This window comes from Giraffa tippelskirchi, chromosome 8, assembly GCF_054371585.1.
Source record: "Giraffa tippelskirchi isolate mGirTip1 chromosome 8, T2T-mGirTip1v1.2.pri, whole genome shotgun sequence".
NCBI classification, from domain to species: Eukaryota; Metazoa; Chordata; class Mammalia; order Artiodactyla; family Giraffidae; genus Giraffa; species Giraffa tippelskirchi.
This window is the reverse complement of record NC_137282.1, coordinates 57,277,078-57,297,612: the sequence shown is the minus strand read 5'-3', so window position 1 is coordinate 57,297,612 and position 20,535 is coordinate 57,277,078. Positions and strand designations below refer to the sequence as shown.

Below are 20,535 nucleotides of genomic sequence, written 5' to 3'. Positions count from 1 at the left end.
TTCCCCCTGTCAATAATTTTCATTTGCTAAACTCTGTGGTCTTTTAGACTTCTGTTGAGAGACTTGTTTCATGAATCAAGAGAGAGAGATGCTTAAATATTCTTTAGTGATGGCTGCTTTTCCCAAAGCTACATTTCTCTCTGCCTTTGACTGGTTTTTTTTTTTGAAATATCTTCTTTTCAGATGTTTGCTGGGACTTCACCGCAGACACACTCAGTGTGCTGAGTGCAGAAACCTGATCAACATTGAATGCTTTGCCTCCTAGGTCATCTTCTTGCTCCATATGTTGTTGAGGAGGATAAAACTTAGCTTGTAGATACTTAACTTCTTTCCCTGTTGGAAATGTAAAGGCACCCAGGATAAGCGGGGCATATGGATGCTCTGTACCCTTAGGATGTGGGCACGAACCCCAAGGGCTGTCTTAGGAACTGCAAGCAGAAACAGGCCTTTACAGTTTGGGGGGCTTCTGTCTCCTGGCCTGTGCTGTGACCTCTGTGCTTTGGTCAGGTTGTGAGTTTCACAGTGGGGTGAACACAGAGATTCTTTTTTTCAATTTATTTTTAATTGGAGGATAATGACTTTACAGTGTTGTGTTGCTTTCTGCCCTACAGCTGAATCAGCCATACCTGTAGCATATGCGTCTTCCCACTTGAGCCTCCCTCCTACTCCCCCGTCCCACCCACCTAGGTCATCACAGAGCACTAGGTTGATCTCCTGTGCTGTCAGCAGCTTCCCACCATTTATGGAATACAGAGATTCTTGACCCTGCGGTGCGGGTGGAGGTCCTACAAAGTTGTGTCCCACCTGTTGTGATTATCAACAGCCAGTTGTTTCAGCCAGGATTTCTCGGGTGTCTGTCCTGTTCAATGACCGCAAGGGGCCAGCATCTCTGTTGTGGCTTGATAGGCTGATCTGATCGTGGAGATTAATCCACACTCACCCAGAATGCCGATTGGTGGCTTTATTGCTGTTTAGAGAGTGCTCCTGTCTGCTAACCAGAATACGTTCTCTCTGGGGTTAGGTTACCTGGGAAACCTATTCAGTTGGGTGTGTGTTGAAGGTCAGATCAGAACAAAGAGGGTCAGGAGATTTCCTTGGGTATTTCATTCAGGCTGTGACAGAGTCTGATGAATAGAATGAGGTCATTGTTTTTGGCAGGTTATGTTGGGCAGGAGTCTCGGGCTCTGTTGCCTGGAGCTCCTCCAGGATCAGTTTCAACATCCTACTGATACTCTCAAGGGAGCCAACTTAAAGTCTCCTATAGACAGTTGGTTAGGGAAGATGATGGGTATTTGAGAATATGGGCATTATTTTCTTTCACTGGAGGAAAACCGAGGCTTGGTTTAGACTGATGTCATCTCTTCTGGATGCTCCTTCACTCATCATTCAACCCATGGCCCTCTCTGGGAACCATCCTTTTGCTGTCTGACATCATGGGACTCTCCAGCAGGACCTGGAGTCTGTGTCCATCAGGGACAGTTCAGGCATAGGACTAGCCATTTCTAAGCTCTGGAAACACTACTGTTGTATATAAGCTGTTGCTTAACGAAATAAATGTGCTTTTCCTTAAGAGTTCAGAAAGATTTCTAATTAATTCCAAGTGCATAAAGGGGCCCCTAGCGAATAGCTGACTCATTAGAAAACACCCTGATACTGGGAAAGATTGAAGGCAGGAGGAGAAGGGGGCAGAGGATGAGATGGTTAGATAGCATCACTGACTCAACGGACACGAATCTGAGCAAACTCTGGGAGACAGTGAAGGACAGAGGAGCCTGGCGTGCTGCAGTCCATGGGGTTGCAAAGCATTGGACACAACTTAGTGACTGAACAACAGAAACAGCAACAACAACAAGGACTAATTGGAGGCTCTGTTGACAGCTGAGAGAACAGCTAAGGTTTCTGTAACAGTTTGGGTATCGACCGTCATGCCTGTGTGGTCAGCAGTGGGACCCCTAGTGAACCCCCAAATGTGGCTCTGGCCTCACTCATAACTGTGAGATGTTTCTGTCCAACAGGACCAAACAGCAGAAACTCTAGCACTTATAGCTGCGCTGGAGAGAGAGGAATATTCTTCCTCAAGTTGCCAGGTATTTTTTCCCCCCAGTGGTAATGAAGTGACTTAGTAATGGTGGATTTCAGTAGATGAAGGCCAGTGTTAAAATTTTAGAAGCCCTTGGAAAGCTCAACATTCTCACTTTGATTTCTGAGCAGAGTTACACTGAATAGAAATGCAGATGATTCTCGTTATTTGTGGCTTTCAGATGTGCGAATTTGACTACTTGCTAAAATGCATTTATGACCCCAAAGGTGATAGTTGAGGTCGTTTCTGGAGGTGGGCAGATCTCTGCTGAGCTGAAACGAGGTGCTCTGCCTCATGGTTTCAGCTCTTGCCGCATGCAAGCATCCTTTTCATAATTTACTTACTGCCACATTGTTTTCTCTTTCTTTTTGTATTTTGGTGCTTTGTGTTGATGAATTCACTGCTTAGCCTGCCCTCCAAACGTCTTGCTGAGGTGCTGTCCAGTGTTGCTGAAATCAGGATGGCAGTGATATGCCTTCCGGAGAAAATACATGTCAGAAAAGCCAGAGATGCTGGCTGTGAGTTCAGTGTTAAATCAGCATTATATAGAAAATAAGGTGCCTTTAACAGAAATATAATAAAACAAAGTTCTGTATTGATTGGTTGAGGAAAATTCTGTGACGAGGGGCCCGCAGGAGGCTGGCCCCATTTTTAATGGTTTGGTACTCACGAATTCTGGCTTCCCAGGTGGCTCAGTGGCAAAGAATATTCCTGGCAATGCAGGAGATGCAGGTTTGATCCCTGGGTCAGGAAGATCCCCCAGAGGAGGAAATGGCAACCCATTCCAGTATTCTTGCCTGGAGAATCCCATGGACAGAGGAGCCTGGTGGGCTACAGACATGACTGAGTGACCGGGCTTGCATGCACCCACTGATTCAGTGCTCATGGTGATGGTGTAGCTATAACTATGGGGAGTGAGGAGAGTGGACTACCTTACCTTGGGAGGGCGAATAACATTACCTTATCTTGGGTAATAACATTACCTCCCACCTTACCTTGGAGGACTGCCATTGTAACAGTCCACCAAGATGGCACTGGACACTGAAACTCCTGGATTCAAACTTCTGTCTCTCCCGTCGCCATTTCCATTTTCATATGTGATGTACTGAAATAGCATGTGCTGTGAGCACTATTTTGGTTTCACTCAGTTCAGCTTATTGTTGAAATATTGCAAAGTGATGATAGCTTTAGAAAACCAGAAAAACAGGTCCTCCTGGAGGGTGGAGGGTTCCAGGATTAACATTGGGGAACAAAGGTCCCTCGGTCAGAGCGTCCTGGATGAGTGACCCCCACTGTCGGTGATGACCTCTTCAGCATCTGGGGTGTTTGGCAACCCATTTGATCGCAGGTGCCCCGTGGGAGTGAGGCACCCCAACCCCCCCGAGCTCTCCTGGGCTCCTAGAGATGACCGTGTGCAGGCGCATGAGGGCTCCTGGGCTGGGAGGGCCCTGCCTGCTTCAGGTCAAACACTGCCACTTCCTCAGCGTGTGTCCTGGGACCTCCTCTGTCATCAGGCTGCTATCATTTCTGAGCCTCTCTGCCTTCGGGAGGGATTGTTCCTGTCCCTGGAGTGACATTTAAGCAGGAAAGAGGCCCTCTAACGGGGCCCTTGGGGTCAGGCCTGGCCTCGCCTCGCAGATACCAGCAGTGGGCCTGGTGGTGACTCCCATCCTGCAGATTACTGCAGGGACGAAGGCCGAGAGCATCGGAACAGTGTATCAGGACAGGGTCCTGAGGTTCCTGAGCACTGTGATGCTCAGCCCTCCTTAGTGTCTCTGTCAGCCCCCTCAAGCCACCATGGTGCTTAGTAAAGGGGTGCGGTTGCTGGGGAAACCCAGCTTCCAGCCTTGTTCCCCAGCCTCTGCCCTGGGGATGGGCTGCCCCGGCCCTCTGCGGGGGACAGATGGGATTCCATGCACGCAGGTGTAATGCACGCCACGGTGAGGCTGTGGAGTGCTGGACCAGAACCTGGCCCTGCCAGTCACGTGAGAGCAACTTGCAGAGTCGCTTTGTACAAGTATGAGCTCCTGCTCGGGCCTCAGTTTCCCCACCTATAAAATCATGATCAGAGAAAGAGAAATACCGTATTCTAATGCATATATATGGAATCTAGAAAAATGGTACTGAAGAATTTATTTACAGGGCAGCAGTGGAGAAGGCAATGGCACCCCACTCCAGTACTCTTGCCTGGAAAATCCCATGAACGGAGGAGCCTGGCGGGCTGCAGTCCGTGGGGTCACTGAGTCGGACACGACTGAGCGACTCCACTTTCACTTTTCACTTTCATGCCCTGGAGAAGGAAATGGCAACCCACTCCAGTACTCTTGCCTGGAGAATCCCAGGGACGGGGGAGCCTGGTGGGCTGCCGTCTATGGGGTCGCACAGAGTCGGACACGACTGATGCGACTTAGCAGCAGCAGCAGCAGTGGAGAAACAGACATAGAGAATAGACTTATGGATACGGGGAGAGGGGAGGAGAGGGTGAGATGCATGGAGAGAGTAACATGGAGACTTACATTTCCATACGTAAAATAGATAGCCGACAGGAATTTGCTGTGTGGCTCAGGAAACTCAAACAGGCACTCTCTATCAGCTTAGAGAGGTGTGGTGGGGAGGGAGATGGGAGGGAGTCCCAAAGGGGAGGGGATATATGTATACTTATGGCTGATTCATGTTGAGGTTTGACAGGAAACAAAATTCTGTAAAGCTATTATCCTTTGATAAAAAAGTAAATTAAAAAGAAAATCATGATCACATCTGCAGCAGCTCCAAGGTTTGTGGGCCAGGCAGCAAGGGTCATTGTTAGCCCAGTGCCTGGCACATGGTAATAGGTGCTCAGTCAATGTGAGTGGGTGTGATAAGCCTTCCCGTATCCTGGGGTATCTTTTCCTGATCTCTGCATGTGATGCAGACCCTTTATTCAACTGGCAAATAATAAAAATGCAGACACCAGATGGGAGTTTGGAGACCAAGAGAAAGGTTAATTTCAAAGTAGAGGTGAGAATTTAGTTTCTAAACAAACTAAAAATAGAACTACCATATAACCAGCAAATTCACTCCTGGGTATATATATCCCAAAATAAAAAACAAAAACACTGATTTGAAAAGATCCCTGTACCCCGGTGTTCATAGCAGCACTATTTACAGTTGCTAATTATGGAAGCAACTTGTGTGTCCATCAACAGATGAGTGGATAAAGAAGATATGGTAGCTGTATATGATGGAATACTACCCAAACATAAAAAAGAACAAAATGATGTCATTTGTACCAGCACTGATGGACTCGGGAGGGCATTCTGCTAAGTGAAATAAGTCAGACAGATATAAATACTATATGCTATCACTTACATGTGGAGTCTAAAAAGTACAACAAACTAGTGGATATAACAGAAGCGAAGCAGACTCACAGACATAGAGAACAACCTAGTGGTTACCAGTGGGGGTGGTGGTGAAGGGCAACATAGGGGTTATATTTTATAGCTACAAAATTATAGTTAAATCTAGAGATTGGGAGGCATAAACTGTTAGGTATATGATAGGCTCAAGGATGTATTGTACAATAGGAATATAGTCAATAGTTTGTAATAAGTGTAAATGAAAAATAATCTTTGAAACTATATAAAAGTAAAAAATTTTTAAAAAGTAGAGATGAGAGTGGGCTTCCCAAGTGACTCAGCAGTAAATCGCCTACCTGCCAATGCAGGAGGTGTGGGGTTTGATCCCTGGGTCAGAAAGATCCTCTAGAGAAGGAGATGGCAACCCACTCCAGTACTCTTGCTTAGAAAATCCCATGGACAGAGGAGCCTCGTGTGTTACAGTCCATGGGGTCGCAAGAGGGTCAGACATGACTTAGCAACTAAACAAAAACAGCAGAGATGAGAGCATGACGGTGGCAGAGCTCCAAGCTGTGTGACAGGACAGGAGAGACAGAGAAGGCAGTGACAACATCACAGGAGTGAGTGATCAGAGTCGGGAGAGCAACCTGGGACCAACGTGCGGTCCCCGTGCCCTGCAGGCCACGGCTGGAGAGACCGTGGACAGATGTCTTCAAGTGTAGGATCTGAAACTTTGCCAAACAGCCAAACCCCCCAATCACGTGGGATGGTGAAGTTCCAGAGACCCGCTGTACAACATGGTGTCTCCAGACAATAACACCGTCAGTGCACTTCGAAGTGTGTGAAGAGGGTGGACCTCATGTGTTCTGACCACAGAAGAAGGGGTGCAGGAGGAATGCTTGCAGGTGGGGAGGTTGTGTACTGCTTGGATCGTGGTAATTATTTCATGATGATCCGCGTTTCCTCAAACTCACTTGAGTTGTCGACATTAAATCTGTAAATCGAGTCGTGTGCTTCCAAACCAGCTATCAGGAACTGCCTGCTCGTAGTTTTGCCTGTTTTTTGGGTTTTAGTTAATACAATGTTCTCCATTTTGAGGAGTTCTTCACTTATCAGGGATGTTAATGATTTGCCTTTGACATAAGTTGTGCTCTTTTCTCCTACTTGATCTCTTGTGTTTTCAATTTTCATGTGAGGCTTTGCACGCAGAAGCTTTATTTCAACTACTTGTGCAGTTGGACTGGGCAGTCTTTTAGTTTCCTTGTCCCTGTTTGGAGGCGTGTTTAGGAAGTTATGCTTCAGCCCTAGTGGTGGTAATGGTTGGCATCTGTGTTGTTTTTCTCATGTTAAACATCTCCAGTGTTTCCTTGTGAAGTAGGATCTTGGCATTTGGACTAAGATTTTTTATGTACGTAATTATGTTCAACGTTAAGTATGCCTCCATCAGTTCTTTTTTTACTGGGTGCTTTTATAAAGAACTGTTTTAGTATTCTCTTAAATGCCCTTTTGACATCTTCAGAAATGAATTCTGTTGATCTTTGAGATAATCACGTGTATTTAAGGATTTTGATTGCTCTCTGCAGTCTCTAGCATTATAAAGTGCCTGCTTTTGTCTGCCTTTAAATATTTTTTTGTCCTGAAATCCACCATTTCTGGTACCACAATTGTCTCCCCACTGTGTTTTATTGCTTTAGTCTTCACTTCTGTATATTCTTTCATTGTTTTACTTTTAATTTTTCTTGGTAATTGAAGAATCTCTCTTGTGTATAGAATACAATGATTGTTTTATCACATGAAAATATTTTGGACAGCTAGTTTAGGGCCATTTCTGTTTATTGACATTTTCCATATTCTGGGTCTCAGCTCTGCCACATGTAAGTACACATGTGAACCTTTGGGGGCATCTGCAGAGGGAGGTCTGTTGGGAGAGGACCTCCTGGGGCTTCAGTTGCTTTTCCAGGGGTTATTGTTCAGTTGCTCGGTCGTGTCTGACTCTTTTTGACCCCATGGACTTCAGCACACCAGGCTTCCTTGTCCCTCACCATCTCCCGGAGCTTTCTCAAACTCAAGTCCATTGAGTCGGTGATGCCATCCAACCATCTCATCCTCTGTTACCCCTTCTCCTCCTGCCTTTGGTCTTTCCCAGCATCAGGGTCTTTTCCCGTGAGTTGGCTTCCAGGGAGATCAGGGTCTTTTCCAGTGAGTTGGCTTCCAGGGAGATGACAGCTTTCTGGTGATTGTTTCCCACAGCTGCAGATGTGTTTCCATGGGGATTTAATTTCTGTCTTCTCTTTGAAGTGCTGCATCAGGAGAGTAGACTCAGGATGCAGAAGGATGCCACACACGAGACCCAGTCCAGCTGATGATGTCCGCCCTCCTTCTCCGTCAGGGTCACTGGTACAAGAAGACCCCCCTCCCAGGGGCTCCTGGGCTGGATTTTCTCCTACTGTTATGGGATGTTTCTGCCCGAGTGTCATCCCAGGCCTTTAACAGTCATAGATTTTGGTGTTGAGTAGATTCATGCATTGATTGTCAGCTTCTCGAGGCCAAAAACTAATGGAAACAAATCCGCTAATTTATACTTTTTATCCCAGAGCAGCTGAACCCGCTTTCATTTAAAAATGTTGACCCCCAAAATATTCTGGAAAGCAAAATCCATCTCTCTTTTTAAACAGAGTATTTCAGGTGTGTTTTCAGCGTGTTTGATACCGGTTTTCACACCTGAGTAACGGAAAGTGCCCTCTGCCCTGGTTCTCTACACGGAGGACTAGATTGGTCTGCATTTAAAAAGCTAAACAAAGCAGGAACAACCAATATATAGCAACTCCACTCTCAGGCTGTGCTACTGAACACAAATAGCCAAAAAGGTAAATGAAAATAAAATGGAAAAATAAAATAAATAAATGAGAAATCTGTGACTTCTTTGGCAATTCAGTGGTTAAGACTCTGCCCTTCCTGTGGGGTCGGGGGCGTAAATTTGATCTCTGGTCAGGAAACCAAGCTCCCATGTGCCACATGGAATGGCCACATAAAAAAACAACAAAAAAGGAAATAATTTATTTCTCTATTGAGATACAAAATAACTGACCACAGAAACTGGGAGGAATAGGTGGTTGACTTTCCACTTTAAACATAGGCAACTTGACATGGAGGATTTAGTTATCAATTCCTGATAAAGAAAAGAGTTTTCAGTTATTTGAGAATCTGCTGTGTGAATTTCCCCACCAGTCCTACTTTGCCGCCTTGTCCCTGAAGGTTTTCATCTATCATTTCCGAGCGTTGGGCAGGGATTCTGTTCTTGCAAAATTTACCGGAAGATTTATGAAGAAGGGGGACTTTTCATGCTGGAGGATTTTACCTTGTAAAGTAACGTTTTGTTACAAAAATTGCCATACAATAAAAGTTCATTCACTTGCAAAGAAGAACATGAAATCCACAGATAAATACAACTTTGAGGGCTTACACTGCCCATTTTGGACGCTCCTGTGAGATGTTTTCCTCTGCCTTGACACATCCTTGATGTACATATTCTGTCTTCAGTTTAATAGCTTGCCTTTTCTGGAGGTATTTAGAATTCTTCATAGGCATTACTTACTTTCCTGCATATTTGCACCTGAGCTCTTGTAGTCAGATACTTGTGTGTGCTCAATGGCTCGGTCAGCTTATTCTAAATGTTCTCATTAGTATAATTGTGCTGTGAAAGTCTCCCCTTACCCACAAAGCATATTTTGTGTTTTTTCATAGTCATTTCTTGGGAATTCCCAGGTGGCGCTAGTGATAAAGAATCTGCCTGCCAGTACAGGAGACATAAGAGACACTGGTTCAATCCCTGGGTCAGGAAGATCCCTTAGAGGAGGGCATGGCAACCCACTCCAGTGTTCTTGCCTGGGAAACCCCATAGACAGAGGAGCCTGGTGTGCTGCAGTCTGTGAGGTCACAAAGAGTTGGACATGACTGAAGCAACTTAGTATATATGCACACACAGTCATTTCTTAATATAGATTACAAAAAGGGAAACTTCTGGTCCAAAAGAGTATTTGTAAGTTTCCAGAGAATACTTCCAGGAAGCTTTGCAAAGAAGTTTTAATATTTTCTACCCCAACTGTGAAATAAGGTTGCATTCTTTTTTTAGCCACAGAAAACTTCACCACATTTGCCACCTTTTCTCAGGCTCTGTTGTGTGATGATAGAGTAATGAAGATTCTTTTGAGAGTAATACAGAACACAATTGGCTGTTACAGCCGAGTTCACATTGTTGTCACGTTGATATTCTGCCCCTAAAGAGGCTAAACTTACTCTGAGGTGTGCTAAGAGACAGATTCAGATATAAAGGTCATCTGAAATGAGAGAACCATGATTATACGTTGTTCAACTGAAATATGTATCACCACTGATGAAAAGGTTCGTAAACTATGGGTGTTTCAGGGAAAAGTCTCCAGTAAATGTGTTGATGTTACTTATTACATAGAATTGAAATAATACCAATACCTAGTCAATTAAAAATATAGTCAAAAATTTATATAATAGGTATGTTTTATAAATTACTATGTTATCTTTGATATATGCAATATTTTATATATAACTTATAAAATATATTTACTTATATATAAAAAACCATATATTTATAACATTTAAATAATATTGTAATTATATACTAGTATATAATGATATATTCTCCCTTGGTGGCTCAGTCAGTGAAGAATCTACCTGCAATGCGGGTGACCTGGGTTTGATCCCTGGGTTGGAAAGATCCCCTGGAGAAGGGAAAGGCTACCCACTCCAGTATTCTGGCCCGAAGAATTCCACGGACTCTAGAGTCCATGGGGTCACAAAGAACCAGGCACAACTGAGCGACTTTCAGTTTCACTTTATATAATTATATAATGTAATAATAACATAAGTATCACATTTGTATAATATATATCGCATAAGTGATTAGTTCATAGAAACAAAATTTAAGATAAATAATTTTTTCTGCTGTTCTCATCCTGAACAAATGAGGACTTGAGATAAAATACTTGATAGTTTCTACGAGAAGAAGAGGAATCCCATTATACAAACACAGCATTTGCTTTGAATTTATTCTTTAGATGTGTTGATAGTGTGTATGTAATAATGAAGTTTAAAGTTGCCTTAAATAAAGAAGATGTGTTATAGATACACAATGGAATACTACTCAGCTGTAAAAAAAAAGGATGACATTTTGCCATTTGCAGCAACGTAGATGGATTTGGAGGGCATTGTATTAAGTGGAGTAAGTCAGACAGAAAAAGATAAACATTGTATGATACCGTTTACATGTGCAATCTAAAACAAACTATATTCACTACAACACACTAGTGAATATAACATAAAAGAACCAGAGAACAAACATCTAGAGAACAAACTAGTGGTTACCAGTGGGATGCGAGAAAGACAGCCTAGGGGTGGGGGTGTGGGAGGTACAAACCACTGGATGTAAGATAGGCTCAAGGATGTCCTATACCACATGGGGAACATAGCTAATGCTTTGTAGTAATTGGAAAGTAATCTTTAAAAACTGTAAAAATAAAAACATTTTTAAAAAATGGAGAAAAGAGAAATGAAAAGACAACCTTGCCTTAAGTTATATTAATTGTTAATTTGAAATGAAAACAGAGCCTAAAAGTGTTTATTTTTAAGTAATTCAGTTTTCTAAATTTTAAGTTGTGTGTTTGATAGAACAAAATGAATTTTCCTTGAAGAGTTATGTGTCTTTTAGGAATTCGGTGTACACTAATGATCTTTAAAATGCACAGATTGAAGGAGACTGGATGGAAATAGTTTAATATGCCTGAAAAAAAGTCAGGAATTTCTGCCAGTAATTCTCAGAGCTTCAGAGAATGCAGATATGTTTGACTTATTGAAGTAAGACATCTGAAATGGAAGCGTGTACACTCCATAAACTATATGTGGCATCAGCAACATGAATAATATCTGAAATATTATCGTGAACAGGCTCAAAGAAATAAATCCTCTGCTTGCTGTGATTTTCATATTTTAAATATTAATTTTATACAGGAACATTGTTTATTCCTGCTGTAACATAAAGTGTGATTCATATTATTTACACTGTAAAAGAAAAAAACCTTTAGTTTTAAATACAGCCATAAATTGTTGCATTGGGGGTAATTCATGAAGTGTTGGTGGCCCCAGCTGATTTTTGTCCAACATGACCGAACAATAATTATAATTCCTTTTCTTTATGTTGGAATCTGATTGGACTCCCTGTCGAATTGGATTTTTAAAGAGATGCGTTTATTCGCTTCATTTAGTGAGATGTATATTCTCTAAGGGAATCTTTTCTTTGCAATGCACTTGGTCATGTAGAAGAAGGATCTCAGTGTGTGGTGATGGTTGTTGTTCATCCCTAAGTCATGTCCAACTCTCTGTGACCCCTGGACGGCAGCACGCCAGGCTTTCCTTCTTTCACCATCTCCCCGAACTTGCTCAAACTCAAGTCCATTGAGTCGGTGATGCCATCCAACCATCTCATCTTCTGTTATGTCTATCTCATCCTCTGTCACCCCCTTCTCCTCCTGCCGTCAGTCTTTCCCAGCATCAGAGTCTTTTCCGATGAGTCAGTTCTTTGCATCGGGTGGCATGGCACCCATGCCAATGCCCTTAGCCAACGCTGAGAGCCTGCTGGAAATGCAAACTGTCAGGCCCCGCCCCCGAACAACTGGATCAGAATCCTAGGTGTGCTTCCAGCGGTCGGTGTCTGACAGTCTCTCCAGGTGATTCCGTGTCTGCAACAGATGTCGATTTTTTTCACCGAATATTCCACTTTCACCTTCCTCATCTTCTGCACCGATGCTTCAGGATGTTATGAAATAGACGCTGAGGTTTTGGTTGAAGACCCCTTGTGTCAGTAAAGCTTTGGTAGACAAACCACCCCAGAATCCAGCGGCTTACGACAACCCCATGGGTTCAACTGGGCAGCTCTTCTGGTCTTGGCTGGGTTCCCTTGCGTGTCTGTGGTCCGCTGCAGGCTGGATGGTTGGGGATGCCCTCACCTGTGGGGCCCTGTCTGTCCTCTTCATGCTCATCCTTCCACCGTAGGCTGCTCCAGGCACATTCACAGGGTTCCGAGAAAATAGGCAGGCTTGGCCCAGCCCTACCTTCTGCATTTCCTCTTGACCTCCCCAAGACTCCAGGCCAGCCAAGCTTCAAGGGGCAGGGGGAAGGACTTCAGCTCTTCATGGAGGGGATGCAAAGTCAAACCCTCAAGGAGAGAAGATGCAGGCAGGAGATGACCGTGTGCAGACAGTCCATCACCAACGCCGGGGCCCAGTTTCCACGAGGGCTGCTTCTTGGCTAAGGAATTCCGTCCCACCTTTCTGTAGTTCATTCCTGCGGAAAGCTTTCTAATATCTCTCTGAAGCTGAGAAGCATGGCCCAGCTGATAAAAGGGAACGCGGTGTGTTCATAGTCACTGAGTCATCACTTGACCAACGAGAAGACCATGTTTGCAAAAGTCAAATGAACCTGAGCAGTTGATTAATAAAAATAAATAAAATAAGCTGAGTAAAAACCAGTCAAAATATTTTATTTCAAGGCTAGCATCCTCACTTTCAGCCCTATGTGATGTTTAGAATGTATCCTTCTAAGAGATGACGTGGAGGAAGTTTCTAGTTTCCACACACAGCTGATCATGTTTTCAGCAGTGCTCCAGTGACGGTAATGATGGTCATAGACCAGTACTGTGGAGTGCTATGGTGCTGTCTCACTGCTGCTTACATTATCAGAGTGTTTGTGATAAGTTAAGACTAGCAGAAGAGCAGGAAAAAAAAAGGAATATGTTTCTGATTAATGAACTTTGGACCAAAAAAAGAATTGGTCCTTAATCTTATTTATAATAAGCATAGTGGTTTTCAATATTTCATCTTAGACTTTAAATTATTAATGGTGCTAATAAACTGTTACATACAGTAGTATTATGTAATGAGGAAGAAATATTTACTTGCATCTTCAGATAATTTGCTGATGTGGAAGAGTTGGATCAGATGTATTCCTAACCCATAACTTACATTTTTAGAGATACCCCTTCATTTCCCCCCCATTTTTAGAAAAAAATAAGGCACATGTTCCATGGCATTCAGTCTGCTTGAAGCTTTTGCCCTCTGGATCACAAGTCCTAATTTTCCAGCCTAGTGTATGAGAAAGCTGAGTACCAAAGAATTGATGCTTTTGAACTTTCTAAGAATAGTATCGGCAACTTCCCAGTTGAGATCAGCATGTGTTTTTGTTTGACCTCAAGAGAGGATGGGCTGTCCTTCTTATTGTGTTTGTATGAGGATGTAAATGAAAAATAAATCTAAAACTGTAGACGTGACATAAAACATTAACAGCATGTAGCATTAACAAGGGAAATAATTTGAGTGCACTATCTGTAGCAATTTAAGAGGTAATTTTTCTTTGCAGAAATGAAGGTATACTTCCGTTCCACCTAGAGGGCTCTCTTTGAAAACTATAGTTAGCACAGTTGATAAGCAAGGACCCTTTGCCTATAATACTATGAATGTTGGAAACATTTACTTGGTCCTTGTACTATGAAATATAAAAAGTATATTAGCCATAAAATTAAAATGTTTTGTTTGCCTTTTGGATTTAAATATAAATATTTAACTTATCAAAATTAGAACTTGAGTTATAATCTTACAAGTTTATACTTAATAGTGTCCTAGGTGCATACTATTTGATTAGTAATAATGATTCAGTTGTTTCTTAAGAGTGTCTTCAAAATGAAGATGTTAAGGACAGCAACCTAAGCTCAGGTTCAGTTGGGGTTGATTTTTTTCCTTCATGTACCTTAAATGTCTTATTCTGACTCAGGTTAAATTGTTGTTGTTGTTGTTACTGCAGACATTCTACACATGAGCTTATATTTCTTATGGGATTGCTGCTGCTGCTAAGTTGCTTCAGTCATGTCCAACTCTGTGCGACCCCATAGACGGTAGCCCACCAGGCTTCCCTGTCCCTGGGATTCTCCAGGCAAGAGTACTGGAGTGGGTTGCCATTGCCTTCTCCACTTATGGGATTACTTAGTGCTTATTATAATGCTCCCCGTCTCTTTTTCTTTAGAAGGGGGCAGGGAGAAGACACCAGCTTGAAGCAAGAAATGATGGTTGGGATCTAGAAAGGCAATGAACATTTTCAGTCCTTTCTTCATGCATCACCACCATCATTTAAAGTTAGGTTCCACTACATTTAAGAGGAGAAACTGTCTCAAACCGCAGACGTTTATACAGCAGGAAAGATTGTCTCTGTCACACTACAGAGAAGTCCCGAGTTAGGAATCCAGAGCTGGGGAGGAGGCCTTAGGACCCTGCAGAGACCTGACTCCTTGCCGCAAACTGCTTCCTGTTCCCAGCATGCTCCGAGGCCACAGCTCCACCTCAGGCCACCGCGGTGGATCCCAGGCTAATAGAAAGGCCCTCTCCCTCCTTTGCGTAGAGTCTTACTGGGAGGTAAGGAGTTAATATTAAAAATGTATTTTAAAAAAATTCATACAACTCAACAGAAAAAGAAACAAAACAAGACAGCCCTGTTGGAAATGAGCGGACAGTCTGAATAGATATTTGTTTCAAAGAAGACAGACAGTGGCCAACGGATACATGAAATGGTGCTCAGCATCACTAATTGTCAAAGAAATGCACGCAGTGTGGTATCTCTTCACACCTGTTAGAATGGTTACTACCAGAAAGACAGGAGATATCAAGTATTGGCAAGGATGTGGACAAAAGGGAACACTGCTCTCTTGGTGGGAATATGACTTAGTACACACAGTATGAGAAACTATGGAGGTCCCTCAGAAAATTAAAATAGAATGCCCACACAATTCAGCAGTTCTGCTTCTGGGTGTTTACTTGAAGAACACAGAAACACTGATTTGAAAAGGTAATGCACCTCTATGTACATCACAGGGGCTTCCCTGGTGGATCAGATGGTAAAGAATCTGCCTGCAATGCGACAGACCCGGGTTCAATCCCTGGGTCGGAAAGATTCCCCTGGAGAAGGGAATGGCAACCCACTCCAGTATTCTTGCCTGGAGAATCCCACGGACAGAGGAGACTGGTGGGCTACAGTCCATAAGGTCACAAAGAGTCAGACACAACTGACTGACTAACATGTACCTCACAGCATTATTTGCAATAGCCAAGATACAAAGCCTGGCAGGCTACAGTCCATGGAGTCGCAAAGAGTCAGATACGACTGAGCGACTTCAGTTTCAGTTTAAGATACAAAGGCGACCTAAATGTATGTTGATAGACGAATGGATAAAGACAGTATGATTTTTCTATACACACACAGAGAATATTATCAGCTATGAAGAAGAAGGAAATCCTTCCATCTGCAACATGGATGGACCTCGAGGGCATTATGCTAAGTGAGATAAGCCAGACAGAGAAAGAAAAACACTGCATGGTATCACTTATATGTGGAATATTAAAAAAGTCAACATCTTAAGAGTAGAAAAGTAGTTGTCAGGATGGGGGGTGCAGGAGATAGGGAGAGATTGGTAAAAGGGCATAAACTTTCAGCTGTAAAATGAATGAGGTCTGAGGATCCAAAGTAAAACATGCTGACTATGGCTGATGAATCTGTATTGTATAATTGAAATTTGCTAAAAAGTAGAGCTTAAATGTTCTAAAAAAAAAAATATGTGAGGAGATGGAAGTGATAATTAGATTCAGGGAATCCTTTTACAACGTACACATGTATCAAATCACCACAATGAAAAAAAATCTTTCTAAAACTACCACGGTGTACCTCTGAGCATCTTCCAATTTTATCTGTCATTTGTACCTCAATAAGAGCTTCCCAGGTGTCAGTGGTAAAGAATCCACCTGCTAATTCATGAGACTTGGGAGACCTGGGTTCGATCCCTGGGTCGAGAAGATCCCCTGGAGAAGGAAATGTCAACCCACTCCAGTATTCTTGGCTGGAGAATCCCATGGACAGAGGAGCCTAGTGGGCTATATATAGTCCATGGGGTCACAAAGAGTCAGACATGACTGAGCACACATATCATATCTCAATAAACCTGGGGTGGGAGGACAAAAAAATCAAAGATGCTTTCTCAGAGAGACCTTACGACACTTCTACCCGCCTCTAATTGGCCAGATGATCACGCTTACCTGGAAGGGAAGTGGAAAGTCTTTGGGTTGGGTTAGCAAAGAATTGAGATTCTTTTCCCTTTCCTAGAAATTTAAGGATTGATCCTGGGGTCATGCAGCAAGCTCTGTCTTAATGCACATCACCCAGTTTGTCTTAGAGAACGTTCTGAGTATTTTTAGGGATATTGTGCATTGTACTAAGAATGTACAACCTTTTAGTTACATTCTTAGTAGCATAATAATTCAGGGTAATATTTTGCCTTCCTGTAGCTTTTATTTATTTTGTAAACTGCCTCAAAGCTCTGACTGTTTCCACATATGTGCCTCTGGCACATCTCAGAATTAGATGTAGCTTCCAAGCTAATCAAACCATGTTTTTCTAAAGACTTGGAACTTTTAGTTGAGTTATTCCTTTGTGTGTGGCTCTTTATGGGAAAACTCAACATTTTACCAAAATTTAAAAAAAAAAATGTCCTCCCAGTTTTGGAGTGGGATTTATAAGGTAAATGCTTGCATGCATCTTCGTTGTGAATTTATTGATATGATATAGAATGTTGGTTATGATGCCCAGGCAGTCTAAAAACTGTTTCATTGTTATTTTGAAATTCACATTTGAAACTTTAATTGATTGCTAAGGACAGAAATTATTTCTATTCAGATCTCATACATTAGCTTCTTTTCATGGAAATCATCATTATTGAATATTTGAAGCATTGTCAGAATCCCCCAGAAAAGGAAATGCAGTGAAATACAAGGGGGTTTTCTTGTGTATGATTTGAACTATTAATGAGAGGAAGGGATAGATGGTTTTGGTAAAGATGCTTTTCCTGTCAGTTGGTTTATGGCGTGGGCATATTTTGATGGCAATTTGTTGACATGAGCTGTTTCTCCTTTAAAAGAGCAAGTTGACAAATAGATGGATTAGCAGGATTGTCTACAAAATGAGCCCCAAGTATTCGATTAGGCTTAATGTGTTTTAATTAACAACGGCATAAGGACCCAAACACTGCATCTTACTCTGCCTAACCTTATTATTTTCAAGTAGCAGTTGAATAACACTTGGAAGAGAGTCATAAATCTCTTAGGCTAATTAATGAAAATGTTTTAAAAATACTGGCAGATGAAAGTAACAAACATGTCAGTTCCCAAATTGTGTTTTTCAGCTACTGATTGATAATACTACGTCAATCGCCAAGTTTTCATTTCTTGATTAAATGGCATTCCCAATATTGCTGTTTTATTCGCACCTATTGAAGTTAATAACTAATGTATTCGACACTTCCTATCTCTCCTGGGTATATTTTCCCTCTTTCTTTAAAAAAAAAGGCAGATGGTCAAATGTAGCTACAAGAGAATCAAATTATTTGACATTTTATTATTGATAGTTTAAAGCTATAGTAGTTCAGTTCAGTTCAGTTCAGTCACTCAGTCGTGTCCGACTCTTTGCAACCCCATGAATTGCAGCACGCCAGGCCTCCCTGTCCATCACCAACTCCCGGAGTCCACCCAAACCCATGTCCATCGAGTCGGTGATGCCATGCAACCATCTCATCCTCTGTCGTCCCCAATCCTACCCAGCATTAGGGTCTTTTCCAATGAGTCAACCCTTCGCATGAGGTGCCCAAAGTATTGGAGCTTCAGCTTCAACATCAGACCTTCCAATGAACACCCAGGATTGATATCTTTTAGGATGGATTGATTGGATCTCCTTGCAGTCCAAGGGACCCTCAAGAGTCTTCTCCAACACCACAGTTCAAAAGCATCAATTCTTCGGTGCTCAGCTTTCTTCACCGTCCAACTCTCACATCCATACATGACCACTGCAAAAACCATAGCCTTGACTAGACGGACTTTTGTTGGCAAAGTAATGTCCCTGCTTTTAAATATATTACCTAGGTTGGCCATAACCTTCCTTCCAAGGAGTAAGCGTCTTTTAATTTCATGGCTGCAGTCACCATCAACAGTGATTCTGGAGCCCCCAAAAATAAAGTCTGACACTGTTTCCACTGTTTCCACTGTTTCCGCATCTATTTGCCATGAAGTGATGGGACCAGATGCCATGATCTTAGTTTTCTGAACGTTGAGCTTTAAGCCAACTTTTTCACTCTCCTCTTTCACCTTCATCAAGAGGCTCTTTAGTTCTTCTTCACTTTCTGCCATAGGGTGGTGTCATCCGCATATCTGAGGTTATTGATATTTCTTCCGGCAATCTCGATTCCAGCTTGTGTTTCTTCCAGCCCAGCGTTTCTCATGATGTACTCTGCATATAAGTTAAATAAGCAGGGTGACAATATACAGCCTTGACGTGCTCCTTTTCCTATTTGGAACCAGTCTGTTGTTCCATGTCCAGTTCTAACTGTTGGCTTCCTGACCTGCACAGGTTTCTCAAGAGACAGGTCAGATGGTCTGGTATTCCCATCTTTTTCAGAATTTTCCACAGTTTATTGTGATCCACACAGTCAAAGGCTTTGGCATAGTCAATAAAGCAGAAATAGATGTTTTTCTGGAACTCTCTTGCTTTTTCAATGATCCAGCAGATATTGGCAATTTGATCTCTGGTTCCTCTGCCTTTTCTAAAACCAGCTTGAACATCTGGAAGTTCACGGTTCATGTATGGCTGAAGCCTGGCTTGGAGAATTTTGAGCATTACTTTACTAGCATGTGAGATGAGTGCAACTGTGCAGTAGTTTGAGCATTCTTTGGCATTGCCTTTCTTTGGGATTGGAACGAAAACTGACCTTTTCCAGTCCTGTGGCCACTGCTGAGTTTTCCAGATTTGCTGGCATATTGAGCTCAGCACTTTCACAGCATCAACTTTGAGGATTTGAAATAGCTCAACTGCAATTCCATCACCTCCACTAGCTTTGTTTGTAGTGATGCTTTCTAAGGCCCACTTGACTTCACATTCCAGGATGTCTGGCTCTAGGTGAGTGATCACACCATTGTGATTATCTGGGTCATGAAGATCTTTTTTGTACAGTTCTTCTGTGTATTCTTGCCACCTCTTCTTAATATCTTCTGCTTCTGTTAGGTCCATACCATTTCTGTCCTTTATCGAGCCTATCTTTGCATGAAATGTTCCTTTGGTATCTCTAATTTTCTTGAAGAGATCTCTAGTCTTTCCCAATCTGTTGTTTTCCTCTATTTCTTTGCACTGATCACTGAGGAAGGCTTTCTTATCTCTCCTTGCTATTCTTTGGAACTCTGCATTCAGATGGGAATATCTTTCCTTTTCTCCTTTGCTTTTCGCTTCTCTTCTCTTCCCAGCTATCTGTAAGGCCTCCTCAGACAGCCATTTTGCTTTTTTGCATTTCTTTTCCATGGGGATTTTCTTGATCCCTGTCTCCTGTACAATGTCACGAACCTCTGTCCATAGTTCATCAGGCACTCTGTCTATCAGGTCTAGTCCCTTAAATCTATTTGTCACTTCCACTGTATACTCATAAGGGATTTGATCTAGGTCATACCTGAATGGACTAGTGGTTTTCCCTACTTTCTTCAATTTAAGTCTGAATTTGGCAATAAGCAGTTCACGATCTGAGCCACAGTCTGCTCCTGGTCTTGTTTTTGCTGACTGTAGAGAGCTTCTCCACCTTTGGCTGCAAAGAATATAATCAATCTGATTTTGGTGTTGACCATCTGGTGATGTCCACGTGTAGAGTCTTCTCTTGTGTTGTTGGAATAGGGTGTTTGCTATTACCAGTGCGTTCTTGTGGCAAAATTCTATTAGCCTTTGCCCTGCTTCATTCTATACTCCAAGGCCAAACTTGCCTGTTACGCCAGATGTTTCTTAACTTCCTACTTTTGCATTTCAGTCCCCTATTATGAAAAGGACATCTTTTTTGGGTGTTAGTTCTAGAAGGTCTTGTAGGTCTTCATAGAACCATTCAACTTCAGCTTCTTTGGCATTACTGGTCGGGGCATAGACTTGGATTACTGTGATATTGAATGGTTTGCCTTGGAAACCAACAGAGATCATTCT

The 20,535-nt window shown here is 42.5% G+C and overlaps 1 protein-coding gene and 1 long non-coding RNA gene across 6 annotated transcripts in view; both read left to right on the top strand.

Moving 5' to 3' along the window:
• Nucleotides 1-20,535, top strand: part of ADCY2 (adenylate cyclase 2) — a 436,561-nt gene that overhangs the window by 38,257 nt on the left and 377,769 nt on the right. The window lies entirely within an intron of this gene.
• LOC145517633 (uncharacterized) lies at nt 4,659-8,298 on the top strand. Its single transcript, XR_014062217.1, has 2 exons — nt 4,659-7,578; nt 7,616-8,298. It is a non-coding gene; the product is annotated as an uncharacterized LOC145517633 (long non-coding RNA).